Source organism: Triticum urartu, chromosome 1 (assembly GCF_003073215.2).
Source record: "Triticum urartu cultivar G1812 chromosome 1, Tu2.1, whole genome shotgun sequence".
In the NCBI taxonomy this organism is placed as follows: Eukaryota; Viridiplantae; Streptophyta; class Magnoliopsida; order Poales; family Poaceae; genus Triticum; species Triticum urartu.
In genome coordinates this window covers 128907123-128920492 of record NC_053022.1, presented here as the reverse complement: position 1 = coordinate 128920492, position 13370 = coordinate 128907123, and positions in this window count along the sequence as shown.

Here is a 13370-nt window from a genome sequence, read left to right as displayed (position 1 = left end):
TAAATACATGCTTCTCCAAAAGTCTATATAAAACCATATGCTTTGATCACACTATCAAAGCGTATATTCCAACTCCGAGAGGCTTGCACCAGTCCATAAATGGATCACTAGAGCTTGCACACTTTGTTAGCACATTTAGGATCGACAAAACCTTCTGGTTGCATCATATACAACTCTTCTTTAAGGTATCCATTAAGAAATGCAGTTTTGACATCCATTTGCTAAATTTCATAATCATAAAATGCAGCAATTGCTAACATGATTCGGACAGACTAAGCATCGCTACGGGTGAGAAGGTCACATCATAGTCAACTCCTTGAACTTGTCGAAAACCTTTCACAACAAGTCGAGATTTGTAGACAGTAATATTACCGTCAACGTCAGCCTTCTTCCTGAAGATCTATTTATTATCTATGGCTTGACGATCACCGGGCAAGTCAACCAAAGTCCACACTTTGTTCTCATACATGGATACCATCTCAGATTTCATGGCCTCAGGCCATTTCGCAGAATCTGGGCTCATTCCTCATAGTCCGTAGGTTCGTCATGGTCAAGTAACATGACCTCCAGAACAGGATTACCGTACCACTCTGGTGTGGATTGTACTCTGGTTGACCTACAAGGTTCGGTAGTAACTTGATCTGAAGTTTCATGATCATCATCATTAGCTTCCTCACTAATTGGTGTAGGGATCACTGGAACTGTTTTCCGATTCGGGATAAGGTACAATTACCTCATCAAGTTCTACTTTCCTCCCACTCACTTCTTTCGAGAGAAACTCCTTCTCTAGAAAGGATCCATTCATAGCAACGAATATCTTGCCTTCAGATCTGTGATAGAAGGTGTACCCAACAGTCTCTTTCGGGTATCCTATGAAGACACATTTCTCTGATTTGGGTTCGAGCTTATCAGGTTGAAGCTTTTTCACATAAGCATCGCAGCCCCAAACTTTAAGAAACGACATCTTAGGTTTCTTGCTAAACCACAGTCCATATGGTGTCGTCTCAACGGATTTAGATGGTGCCCTATTTAACATGAATGCAGTTGTCTCTAAAGCATAACCCCAAAATGATAGCGGTAAATCAGTATGAGACATCATAGATCACACCATATCTAATAAAGTACGGTTACGACGTTCGGACACACCATTACGCTGTGGTGTTCCAGGTGGCGTGAGTTGTGAAACTATTCCACATTGTTTCAAATGAAGAACAAACTCATAACTCAAATATTCACCTCCATGATGAGATCGTAGAAACTTTATTTTCTTGTTACGATGATTTTCCACTTCACTCTGAAATTCTTTGAACTTTTCAAATCTTTCAGACTTATGTTTCATTAAGTAGATATGCCCATATCTGCTCAAATCATCTGTGAAGGTCAGAAAATAACGATACCCGCTACGAGCCTCAACACTCATTGGACCGCATACATCAGTATGTATTATTTCCAACAAGTCAGTTGCTCGTTCCATTGTCTCGGAGAACTGAGTCTTAGACATCTTGCCCATGAGGCATGGTTCGCAAGCATCAAGTGATTCCAAAAACCCATCAGCATGGAGTTTCTTCATGCGCTTTACACCAATATGACCAAAACGGCAGTGCCACAAATAAGTTGCACTATCATTATTAACTTTGCATCTTTTGGCTTCAATATTATGAATATGTGTATCACTACAATCAAGATTCAACAAAAATAGACCACTCATCAAGGGTGCATGACCATAAAAGATATTACTCATATAAATAGAACAACCATTATTCTCTAATTTAAATGAATAATCGTCTCGCATCGAACAAGATACAGATATAATGTTCATGCTCAACGCTGGCACCAAATAAAAATTATTTAGGTCCAAAACTAATCCCGACGATAGATGTATAGGTAGCGTGCCGACGGCGATCACATCCACTTTGGAACCATTTCCCACGTGCATCGTCACCTCATCCTTAGCCAAATCTTCGTTTAATCCGTAGCCCCTGTTTTGAGTTGCAAATGTGAGCAATAGAACCAGTATCAAATACCCAGGCACAACTATGAGCATTAGTAAGGTACACATCAATAACATATATATCAAATATACCTTTCACTTTGCCATCCTTCTTATCCGCCAAATACTTGGGGCAGTTCCGCTTCCAGTGACCAGTCCCTTTGTAGTAGAAGCACTCAGTTTTAGGCTTAGGTCCAAACTTGGGCTTCTTCCTGGGAGTAGCAACTTGCTTGCTATTCTTCTTGAAGTTCCCCTTCTTCCCTTTGCCATTTTTCTTAAAACTAGTGGTCTTGTTAACCATCAACACTTGATGCTCCTTCTTGATTTCTACCTCCGCAGCCTTTAGCATCGCGAAGAGCTCGGGAATTGTCTTTTCCATCCCTTGCATATTATAGTTCATCATGAAGCCTTTATAGCTTGGTGGCAGTGATTGAAGAACTCTGTCAATGACACTATCATCAGGAAGATTAACTCCCAACTAAGTCAAGTGGTTATGGTACCCAGACATTCTGAGTATGTGTCCACTAACAGAACTATTCTCCTCCATTTTGCAGCCGTAGAACTTGTTGGAGACTTCATATCTCTCAACTCGGACATTTTCTTGAAATATTAACTTCAACTCCTAGAACATCTCATATGGTCCATGTCGTTCAAAACGTCTTTAAAGTCCCAATTCTAAGCCATAAAGCATGGCACACTGAACTATTGAGTAGTCATCAGATTTGCTTTGCCAGACGTTCATAACATCTGGAGTTGCTCCTGCGTCTTGCACCTAGCGGTGCTTCCAGGACGTAATTCTTCTGTGCAGCAATGAGGATAATCCTCAAGTTAAGGACCCAGTCGGTGTAGTTGCTACCATCATCTTTCAACTTAGATTTCTTTAGGAATGCATTAAAATTCAAGGGAACGGTAGCATGGGCCATTGATCTACAACAACATAGATATGAAAAAACTATCAGGTACTAAGTTCATGATAAATTAAAGTTCAATTAATCATATCACTAAAGAAATACCACTTAGATGGACATCCCTCTAGTCATCTAAATGATCATGTGATCCATATCAACTAAACCATGTCTGATCATCATGTGAGATGGAGTAGTTTTCAATGGTGAACATCACTATGTTGATCATATCTACTATATGATTCACGTTCGACATTTCGGTCTCAGTGTTCCAAGGCCATATCTACATATTCTAGGCTCGCCAAGTTTAACCCGGGTATTCTGGACATGCAAAACTAGCATGCACCCCTTGTATGTGAAAGTAGAGCTTATCACACCCGATCATCACGTGGTGTCTCGGCACGACGAACTGTAGCAACGGTGCATACTCAGGGAGAACACTTATACCTTGAAATTTAGTGAGGGATCATCTTATAACGCTACCGCCGTACTAAGCAAAATAAGATTCATAAAGGATAAACATCACATGCAATCAAAATATGTGACATGATATGGCCATCATCATCTTGTGCCTTTGATCTCCATCTCCAAAGCACCGTCATGATCTCCATCGTCACCGGCTTGACACCTTGATCTCCATCGTAGCATCGTTGTCGTCTCGCCAACTATTGCTTCTACGACTACCGTTACCACTTAGTGATAAAGTAAAGCAATTACATGGCGATTGCATTTCATACAATAAAGCGACAACCATAAGGCTCCTGCCAGTTGCCGATAACTTTTACAAAACATGATCATCTCATACAACAATTTATATCTCATCACGTCTTGACCATATCACATCACAACATGCCCTGCAAAAACAAGTTAGACGTCCTCTACTTTGTTGTTGCAAGTTTTACGTGGCTGCTATGGGCTTCTAGCAAGAACCATTCTTACCTACGCAACAAAACCACAACGAATTTTCGTCAAGTGTGCTATTTTAACCTTCAACAAGTAGCGGCCGTAGTCAAACTCGGTTCAACTAAAGTTGGAGAAAAAGACACCCGCCAGCCACCTGTGTGCAAAGCACGTCGGTAGAACCAGTCTCATGAACGTGGTCATGTAATGTCGGTCCGGGCCGCTCGAACAATACCGCCGAATCAAAGTAAGACATTGGTGTTAAGCAGTATGACTATTATCACCCACAACTCTTTGTGTTCTACTCGTGCATATATCGTCTACGCATAGACCTGGCTCTGATGCCACTGTTGGGGAACGTAGTAATTCAAAAAAATTCCTACGACCACACAAGATCTATCTAGGAGAAGCATAGCAACAAGACGAGAGAGTGTGTCCACATACCCTCGTAGACCGAAAGCAGGAGCGTTATGTAACGCAGTTGATGTAGTCGAACGTCTTCGCGATCCAACCGATCCAAGTACCGAACGTACGGCACCTCTGTGTTCAGCACACGTTCATCATGATGACATCCCTCGAGCTCTTGATCTAGTAGAGGGTCGAGGGAGAGTTTCATCAGCACGAAGGTGTGGTGACGGTGTTAATGATGTGATCCGCGCAGGGCTTCGCCTAAGCACTACGACAATATGACCGAGGTGGTAAACTGTGAGGCGGGCACCGCACACGGCTAAGAAACAATTGATGTGCCTTTGGGGTGCCCCTTGGCCACGTATATAAAGGAGCGGGAGGAGGAGGGCGGCGACCAAGGAGGGCGCGCCAAGGGGGGAGTCCAACTAGGATTCCCAATCCTAGTTGGATTCCCTTTCCTATTCCAAGAGGGGGAAGGAGGGAAGGAGAGGGAGAGGGAAAGGAAAGAGGGGGTCGCGCCCCTCCCCCTAGTCCAATTCAGACTGCCCTTCGGGGGGGCGCCACCATGCGGGCTGCCCTCTCCTACTCCCTTATGGCCCATTAAGGCCCATAACTTCCCCGGGGGGTTCCGATAACCCCTCGGTTCCCAGATAAATAGCCGAAATGTCCCGAAACCTTTCCGGTGTCCGAATACCTTCATCCAATATATCAATCTTTACCTCTCGACCATTTCGAGACTCCTCGTCATGTCTGTGATCTCATCCGGGACTCGGAACAAACTACGGTCATCAAAACACATAACTCATACTACAAATCATCATCAAACATTAAGCGTGCGGACCCTACGGGTTTGAGAACTATGTATACATGACTGAGACACATCTCCGGTCAATAACCAATAGCGGAACCTGGATGCTCATATTGGCTCCTACATATTCTATGAAGATCTTTATCGGTCAAACCGCATAACAACATACATTATTTCCTTCATTGGTATGTTACTTGCCCGAGATTCGATTGTGGTATCATCATACCTAGTTCAATCTCGTTACTAGCAAGTCTCTTTACTCGTTCCATAATGCATCATCCCGCAACTAACTCATTAGTCACATTGCTTGCAAGGCTTATAGTGATGTGCATTACTGAGAGGGCCCAGAGATACCTCTCCGATACTCAGAGTAACCAATCCTAATCTCGATCTATGCCAACTCAACAAACACCTTCGGAGACACCTGTAGAGCATCTTTATAATCACCCAGTTACATTGTGACGTTTGATAGAACACAAGGTGTTCCTCTGGTATTCGGGAGTTGCATAATCTCATAGTCAGAGGAATATGTATAAGTCATGAAGAAAGCAATAGCAGTAAAACTAAACGATCATAATGCTAAGCTAACGGATGGGTCTTGTTCATCACATCATTCTCTAATGATGTGATCCCGTTCATCAAATGACAACACATGTCTATGGTCAGGAAACTTAATCATCTTTGATTAACGAGCTAGTCAAGTAGAGGCATACTAGGGACACTCTGATTGTCTATGTATTCACACATGTACTAAGTTTCCGGTTAATACAATTCTAGCATGAATAATAAACATTTTTCATGATATAAGGAAATATAAATAACAACTTTATTATTGCCTCTAGGGAATATTTCCTTCGCTATCTAGGAGATGCATAGCAACGAGAGGGGGAGAGTGTGTCCATGTACCCTCGTAGACCGAAAGTAGAAGCATTTGACAAAGTGGTTGATGTAGTCAAACTTCTTCTAGCTCCGACCGATCAAGCACCGAACGTACGACACCTCCGAGTTCTTCACATGTTCAGCTCGATGACGTCCCTCGCCTTCTTGATCTAGCAAGGTGTCGAGGAAGTAGATGATTTCCGCCAGCACGATGGTGTGGTGACGGTGATGGTGAAGTGATTCTCGCAGGGCTTCACCTAAGCACCGCAAAACTATGACCGGGGCTGTAAACTGTGGAGGGGGGGCGCCGCACACGGCTAACGATTGTTGCTGTGTGTTCTAGGCGCCCCTCCCCACGTATATATAGGTGGGAGGGGTGGGGAGCAGCAAGGGGGCACCCCAAGTAGGAGGAATCCTACTTGGGATTCCTCCCAATTCGGCCTCCCCCTTTTCCATATTTCTGGAGGGGAAAAGGGAAGGCGAAGGAGAGAAGGAAAGGGGGGGTGAACCCCCTCTATCCCTTCCCCACTAGGCCTCCTTCCTTGGGGGGGGCACCCCTTGTGGGCTGGTGTGCTCCCCTCCTATGGCCCATATGGCCTATATCTTCCCCCGGGGGTTCCGGTAACCCCCCGGTACTCCGATAAATACCCGATTCACTCCGGAACACTTCCGGTGTCCGAATACTATCATCATATATATCAATCTTTACCTCTTGACCATTTCGAGACTCCGTCATGTCCTTGATCTCATCCGGGACTCCGAACAACATCTGGTCACCAAATCACATAACTCATATAATACTAAATCGTCATCGAACATTAAGCGTGCGGACCCTACGGGTTCGAGAACAATGTAGACATGACCGAGACATGTCTCCGGTCAATAACCAATAGCGGAACCTGGATGCTCATATTGGCTCCTACATATTCTACGAATATCTTTATCGGTCGAACCGTTATGACAACATATGTAATTCCCTTTGTCATCGGTATGTTACTTGCCCGAGATTCGATCATCGGTATCTCCATACCTAGTTCAATCTCGTTACCGGCAAGTCACTTTACTCATTCCGTAATACCTCATCTTGTAACTAACTCATTAGTCACTTTGCCTGCAAGGCTTCTTATGATGTGCATTACCGAGAGGGCCCAAAGATACCTCTTCGATACTCGGAGTGACAAATCCTAATCTCGATCTATGCCAACCCAACAAACACCTTTGGAGATACCTGTAGAGCATCTTTATAATCACCCAGTTATGTTGTGACGTTTGATAGCACACAAGGTATTCCTCCGGTGTCTGGGAGTTGCATAATCTCATAGTCGAAGGAATATGTATTTGACATGAAGAAAGCAATAGCAATAAAACTGAACGATCATTATGCTAAGCTAACGGATGGGTCTTGTCGATCACATCATTCTCCTAATGATATGATCCCGTTATCAAATGACAACTCATGTCCATGGTTAGGAAACCTTAACCACCTTTGACCAACGAGCTAGTCAAGTAGAGTCTCACTAGGGACATAGTATTTGTCTATGTATTCACACATGTATTAAGGTTTCCGATCAATACAATTCTAGCATGAATAATAAACATTTATCATGAATAAGGCAATATAAAATATCAACTTTATTATTGACTTTAGGGCATATTTCCTTCAACCATATACCAATGGGAAAAGCCAGTTGTGTGCATCAACTGCACAAGCATCTACTAGTTGTCCCCTAAATCTTCCATTCAAAGTTGTTGCATCCACAACCAAATAAGGCCCGCAACCATCCAGAAACCCCTTTCAGCAAGCCTTGAAACAAACAAAAGCCCTCCTGAAACACTCCTTCTCAAATGTCTTCCCCCTGATTTTGTATTGTACAATATGCTTGTCAAGCTCTACAACACTGCCTGGACTTGCCATCTCCACTTCAGCTTTGTAGGTGTATAACAAAGCAAAACCATCATCTCATGGACCATTAATTCTGTCAAGATCCATTTCCTTTGCATAAAAAAATCCTCATGTACGGTATGCTCATCTTATACTTCTCAAACAACAACTTGTATAGTGTTGTAGGACCAAGTGTTGGTGTCTCTCTAAGCCAATCCATGATTGCATCCGTCACCCGCCTAGTTTTTGTTAATTTTGTTGTTTGGATCTCCCCCCTCTAGGTGGGTAAGTGTGCGTATGTGGGTTCAGTTTGACCTGAAAATTAATGAAACAAGTGTATCAAATAGAAGGGATCAAGCATCAGTCAAACTAATGTTGTGCACAAAATTAAATACCTAAATATATTTACTTGTACGCATACAGGAGGCATGCAACCTCTACCAATACCTCTCATATGGACAGTGAACCGTCAACCTTCTGGGTTCACTCTTGTCAATCAAAAAATCATTTTGAGTGAGAATGCAGTATGCAGTCAGTGCATTCCAACAGTCCATCATCGATTCAAGTATCAGTCCTTGAGTAAGCCTAGGATCATTCCCGTCCCACTCAATCATTGGCATGTCCTCACCAGCGTATTCATCTGGAACCAACATGTCAGCGTTATCCTCCTTCTCTTCATATCAGTGTCATCAAATCTAGCAGGGCCAACTGGCTCCTCTGGGTATCCGTCCTGCATTGCTTGTTCGCTGAATTGATCAACCAATACATGGTACATCCTCTCATCCTCGTCATCATTTTGAGGCACTGGCTCATCAGGCTGTGCATCATCTTCTACATCCACTGCAGCACTTGTCCGACTTTCATTGCTAGTAGGTTTAGCTGGTCCTGACCTATGAGGAGTGCAGGACCACTCACTATTAGCAGAGTTATCAGGTGTCACACCCTTTCCTTTTCCCATTCTTTTGGAGGCTGAAGCACGTCGATTTGAATTTTACCGAAACAACTGAGAGCATTAAAGCAAAAAGATTTTCTACATGCTTGTCGCAAGTTAGTGGCACAATTTTTTGCTCACTACTATCGAAATATTTTAGTTCAACAACATCGGCTTGGCTCCAGGGATAATCAAAACAGAGGGATTTGCATAAATCTTTAAACCAAATAATTGTTTCTACCACTTTTGGATAACAAAATCCAGACAAATGATGCGTTTTTGTACCCCGCACGATACTAATTTCCATTATAACCGTGAGCCAAAAGGCAAGCGCTTGATCAATTCTACAATTAGGCAGACAATAATTTAGTCAAGCAAGCAACAATTCACGCGTCCATTGGTCAAATTAATACTAGGCACATTATCGAGTTAGATAACACATTTCAAGGGGTCTGAGGCTTATCTAGCTGGAATCCACGAGTTCTCTGCTGTTCCTAGTTCACCCCAATCCTCCCCACGGTCGATGGGACGGAGGCTGGTGTCCCTCGACATTTCCCAAGCCTATGAAGCTTAATCCGCTGTCGCAAGTCCACCCTCCAGATCCCCTTGAGCCAGTACAAGCCTGGGGCACGGAACACGATGGACAGTGCACCGTGGGCGAGGGTTCATGTCGATTGCATGCTAGATAGGGAGATGGTGGTGGGTAGGTGTGACGCCCCAAGTCCGGAGCTTCAGATGCTTTCCAGGGTTTCCGGGTTCCGTCGTGTGTTTTGTTTGGTTCGTTTCTTTCTTCATTGCATCATGTGCATTGCATCATGCCATCATGCCATCATGTCATTTCTTTTCTTAACTCAACTAAATAAATGGCATGGATCTTTGATCCATTTAATTCGAGGGAAGGGTGACTTCTCTTTATAACATATCCTCCCGATAGTAGGGAGCTATATTAAATATTTCTTTAATTTGAAATCCACCATAACACACTTGCAAAAATCCCAATGCTATAGTTATCACAACTCTTGGCCTCTATCTTTGCTATATATCTTTTCTCTATTTTCCGGAGCTCCACCAAGTATCCGAACATTTTTGGACCTCCTATCACCCACTTCCTATTCAAATCATTTGAATTTAAATCAAATGAGTTTGAATTTAAATCTTTCTATCATGGCCTTTTCTATTTTCTCGGAACGAGCATATTTTTGCGAGTCCGGAAAAATATTCCGCATGCCCAAATCCTTCCTCTAATCCTTTCTTTTCTCTCCTTTCTTTCTTTGCGGTTTTCTGATTTCTAAAAGGTTTTTTAAAAAGGCTTAAGGGAGAAGAGAGACCCAGGCCTCTCTAGGGCCCATCCACTTCCGGCCAAACCTCCCCTAGCCCAGCCGGCGCCCTCCCAACTGGGCTAGCCTTTTGGCCGACCTAATCCTCCTAACCCTAGCGCTACCTTAGCCCGATCCCTCGCGCACCTCTCCCTCTCGATCCCTCCCTCGCGTCGCCAGGAGAGGAGGCACCACGCTCGACCCCTCCTCTCGCCCGTAACCCATCTCCCTCTCGTTCTCCCATTGCCTCCCAGCACACGCCTGGCACCTCCAGCTACGTCACACCGGCCGGCCACCGGAGCTATTGCCGGCTGCCGCCCCACCGCTCTTTTTCGTGCCATTCCCCTCTTCCTCGACTACTAGGCGCGCTGCCATCGCCTCCCACTACGCCCTGCTGCTGCTGCATCCATCCTCCGCCGCCATCAAGCTCCGGCATAGAGGTCAACTCCGGCGAGGCCATGCCAGTACCGTCGCCTTCCCCACTCCAGAGAGGCCGCCGCCCGCCGCCGTCAAGCACAACCCCTCCCGGCCTTCTCCTTGTTGTTCTCGGCATAGGCCGCTGGCCCCAACCGTCATGGCGCCAGCCACCAGGGCCTCCAAGCCGGCGAGCCCCCTTCCTCGTCGGGCCCCTCTGCTTTTCCTCGTGCGCGAGCTGCACCGTGTCGAGCCACCCGACGCCCTGCTCCGTACCCTGACCTCGTCCAGCGACCTTGCCTCCACCTCGTCGTCCTTCCTTCTCCTTGCCGAGGCCACCGCCGGCGCCCCAAGCACCCAGAGCCTGTCTCTGCCATGGCCTTCCTCCTGCCCGTGATTTTCCTTCCGTCCCCTGCTTTTGTCGTGCGAGAACGCGAGGACGACGACCGACGCCAAGTCCTGCTCGAGCACCCGCCTGCGTTGCTGTGTCGGTACACCGTGTCGCTGTTCGTTGCCTGCCAAGACCGCCTCCATGGAATTTCGCCAAGTACACCACCGGCAAGACCACACGGATGCCCGAATGAGTACCGAACGAAACGCAAAAACCTATGAGAACAACTTCGGGGACCTATGAGTACCACGACGATCGTTGTTCGCCAAGTACACCTCCGGATGGCCACGTTCCTCGTCAAATGTACGACTACACGGTGTTGCGCCAAGTACCACGATGGCCGGATCCCTCGGACCCGTCAAGTCCGCCTACGAACCATGAACAACTACCGTCGCCGTGGATCCGACAAGTTCGCGAGTACGACTACTTCCCACGACTACCCTCGAGGACATTGGTTCCATCAAGTTCGACGACCACATGGGCACAACTACCGCCGCCGTGATTTTCGTCAAGACATCGTGTACCTCTACTTCCACTACCGTCCCGTTGATCACCGATGACCGATAGTACCACTACTTCCTCTACTTCCCTCGACGAACCCGAACCATCACGTTTGCACGCTTCGAAGGTATAACCGCCGAGACGATGACCCGCGGAACGAATGCATGTTGTGTGATGTATGAGTTGCACCCTATGTTTGCACCGTGCCCGAGTTGTCACTTGCTCGGTCCTCCTCTTCTGCCGCTAACCCGTGGGAACCCGGTTACCGGGATCACCCCACCATCTTGCACGACATGCTCCCGTCACACTTCCTTTTGCACCGGCATCTCAAAGGAGTTACCGGAGACCGATATGTTGCCGTGGCACCGTTTTCGTTATCGTTGCCGTGGCACCCCTTTCCTTTCCACCACGGTGACAAATGCTTCATAATGCTCTTGTCAACTTTTAATAAAAATTGCATAAGCTTGCACATGTCATCCGCATCATGAGAACAACATTTAAAATGTTTAAAATTGTTGTTGCATTAAATTGCTAATGCATATGGGGTTTTACCGGAATTGTTGGTTGATGTTTCCGGCCCCATTTAAATTGCTTAGATTGTGTAGTTTGCTTTTGCTTCACCTCTTGCCATGTTAACCAACATTTAATATTGTTGAGTACCTAAACGAGAGGAACTGAATATTTGACGTGGTGTTTCGTCAATATGCAACTCGTTGCATATTGAGCTCCACTTAATTTGTAGTTTTGTTTGTGCACTTTTCCATGCCATGCTTCATTAAATTCGACATGCATCATACTTAGTTGTGCATCATGACATGCTTATGTGATGGTTGTTTACTATGTTGTGTGCTTCTTTCCGGTGTTGCTTCTTCAGGTTGGTTTCGATAACGTCGCGTTTGTGAGGGCCCGTTCGTCTACGTCCATTTGTCTTCTTCATGGACTCGTTCTTCTTCCTCGCGGGATTTCAGGCAAGATGACCATACCCTCGAAATCACTTCTATCTTTGCTTGCTAGTTGCTCGCTCTTTTTGCTATGACTATGCTGCGATACCTACCACTTGCTTATCATGCCTCCCATATTGTTAAGCCAAGCCACTAACCCACCTTGTCCTAGCAAACCGTTGTTTGGCTATGTTACCGCTTTGCTCAGCCCCTCTTATAGCATTGTTAGTTGCAGGTGAAGATTGGAGTTTGTTCCATGTTGGAACATGGATATTTTGTTGGGATATCACAATATCTCTTATTCATATTAATGCATCTATATACTTGGTAAAGGGTGGAAGGCTCGACCTTATGCCTGGTATTTTGTTCCACTCTTGCCGCCCTAGTTTCCGTCATATCGGTGTTATGTTCCCGGATTTTGCGTTCCTTACACGGTTGGGTTATAATGGGAACCCCTTGACAGTTCGCCTTGAATAAAACTCCTCCAGCAAGGCCCAACATTGGTTTTACCATTCGCCACCTAGCCTTTTCTTTCCCTTGGGTTCTGCAGACTCAAGGGTCATCTTTATTTAAACCCTTGGGCCAGTGCTCCTCTGAGTGTTGGTCCAACCTGTCAGCTGCCGGTGGCCACCAGGGGCAACTCTGGGCTGGCTTACCGGAACCTTGGACAATCCGGTGTGCCCTGAGAACGAGATATGTGCAGCTCCTATTAGGATTTGTCGGCACATTCGGGTGGCTTTGCTGGACTTGTTTTACCATTGTCGAGGATGTCTTGTAACCGGGATGCCGAGTCTGATCGGATTGTCTTGGGAGAAGGAATATCCTTCGTTGACCGTGAGAGCTTGTGATGGGCTAAGTTGAGACACCCCTGCAGGGATTGAACTTTCGAAAGCCGTGCCCGCGGTTATGGGCAGATGGGAATTTGTTAATGTCCGGTTGTAGAAAACCTGAAGTTGAACTTAATTAAAATGCACCAACCGCATGTGTAACCGTGATGGTCTCTTCTCGGCGGAGTCCGGGAAGTGAACACGGTGTTGGAGTTATGCGTGACGTAGGTTGTTCTAGGATCACTTCTTGATCATAGTTTCTCGACTGTGCTTTTGC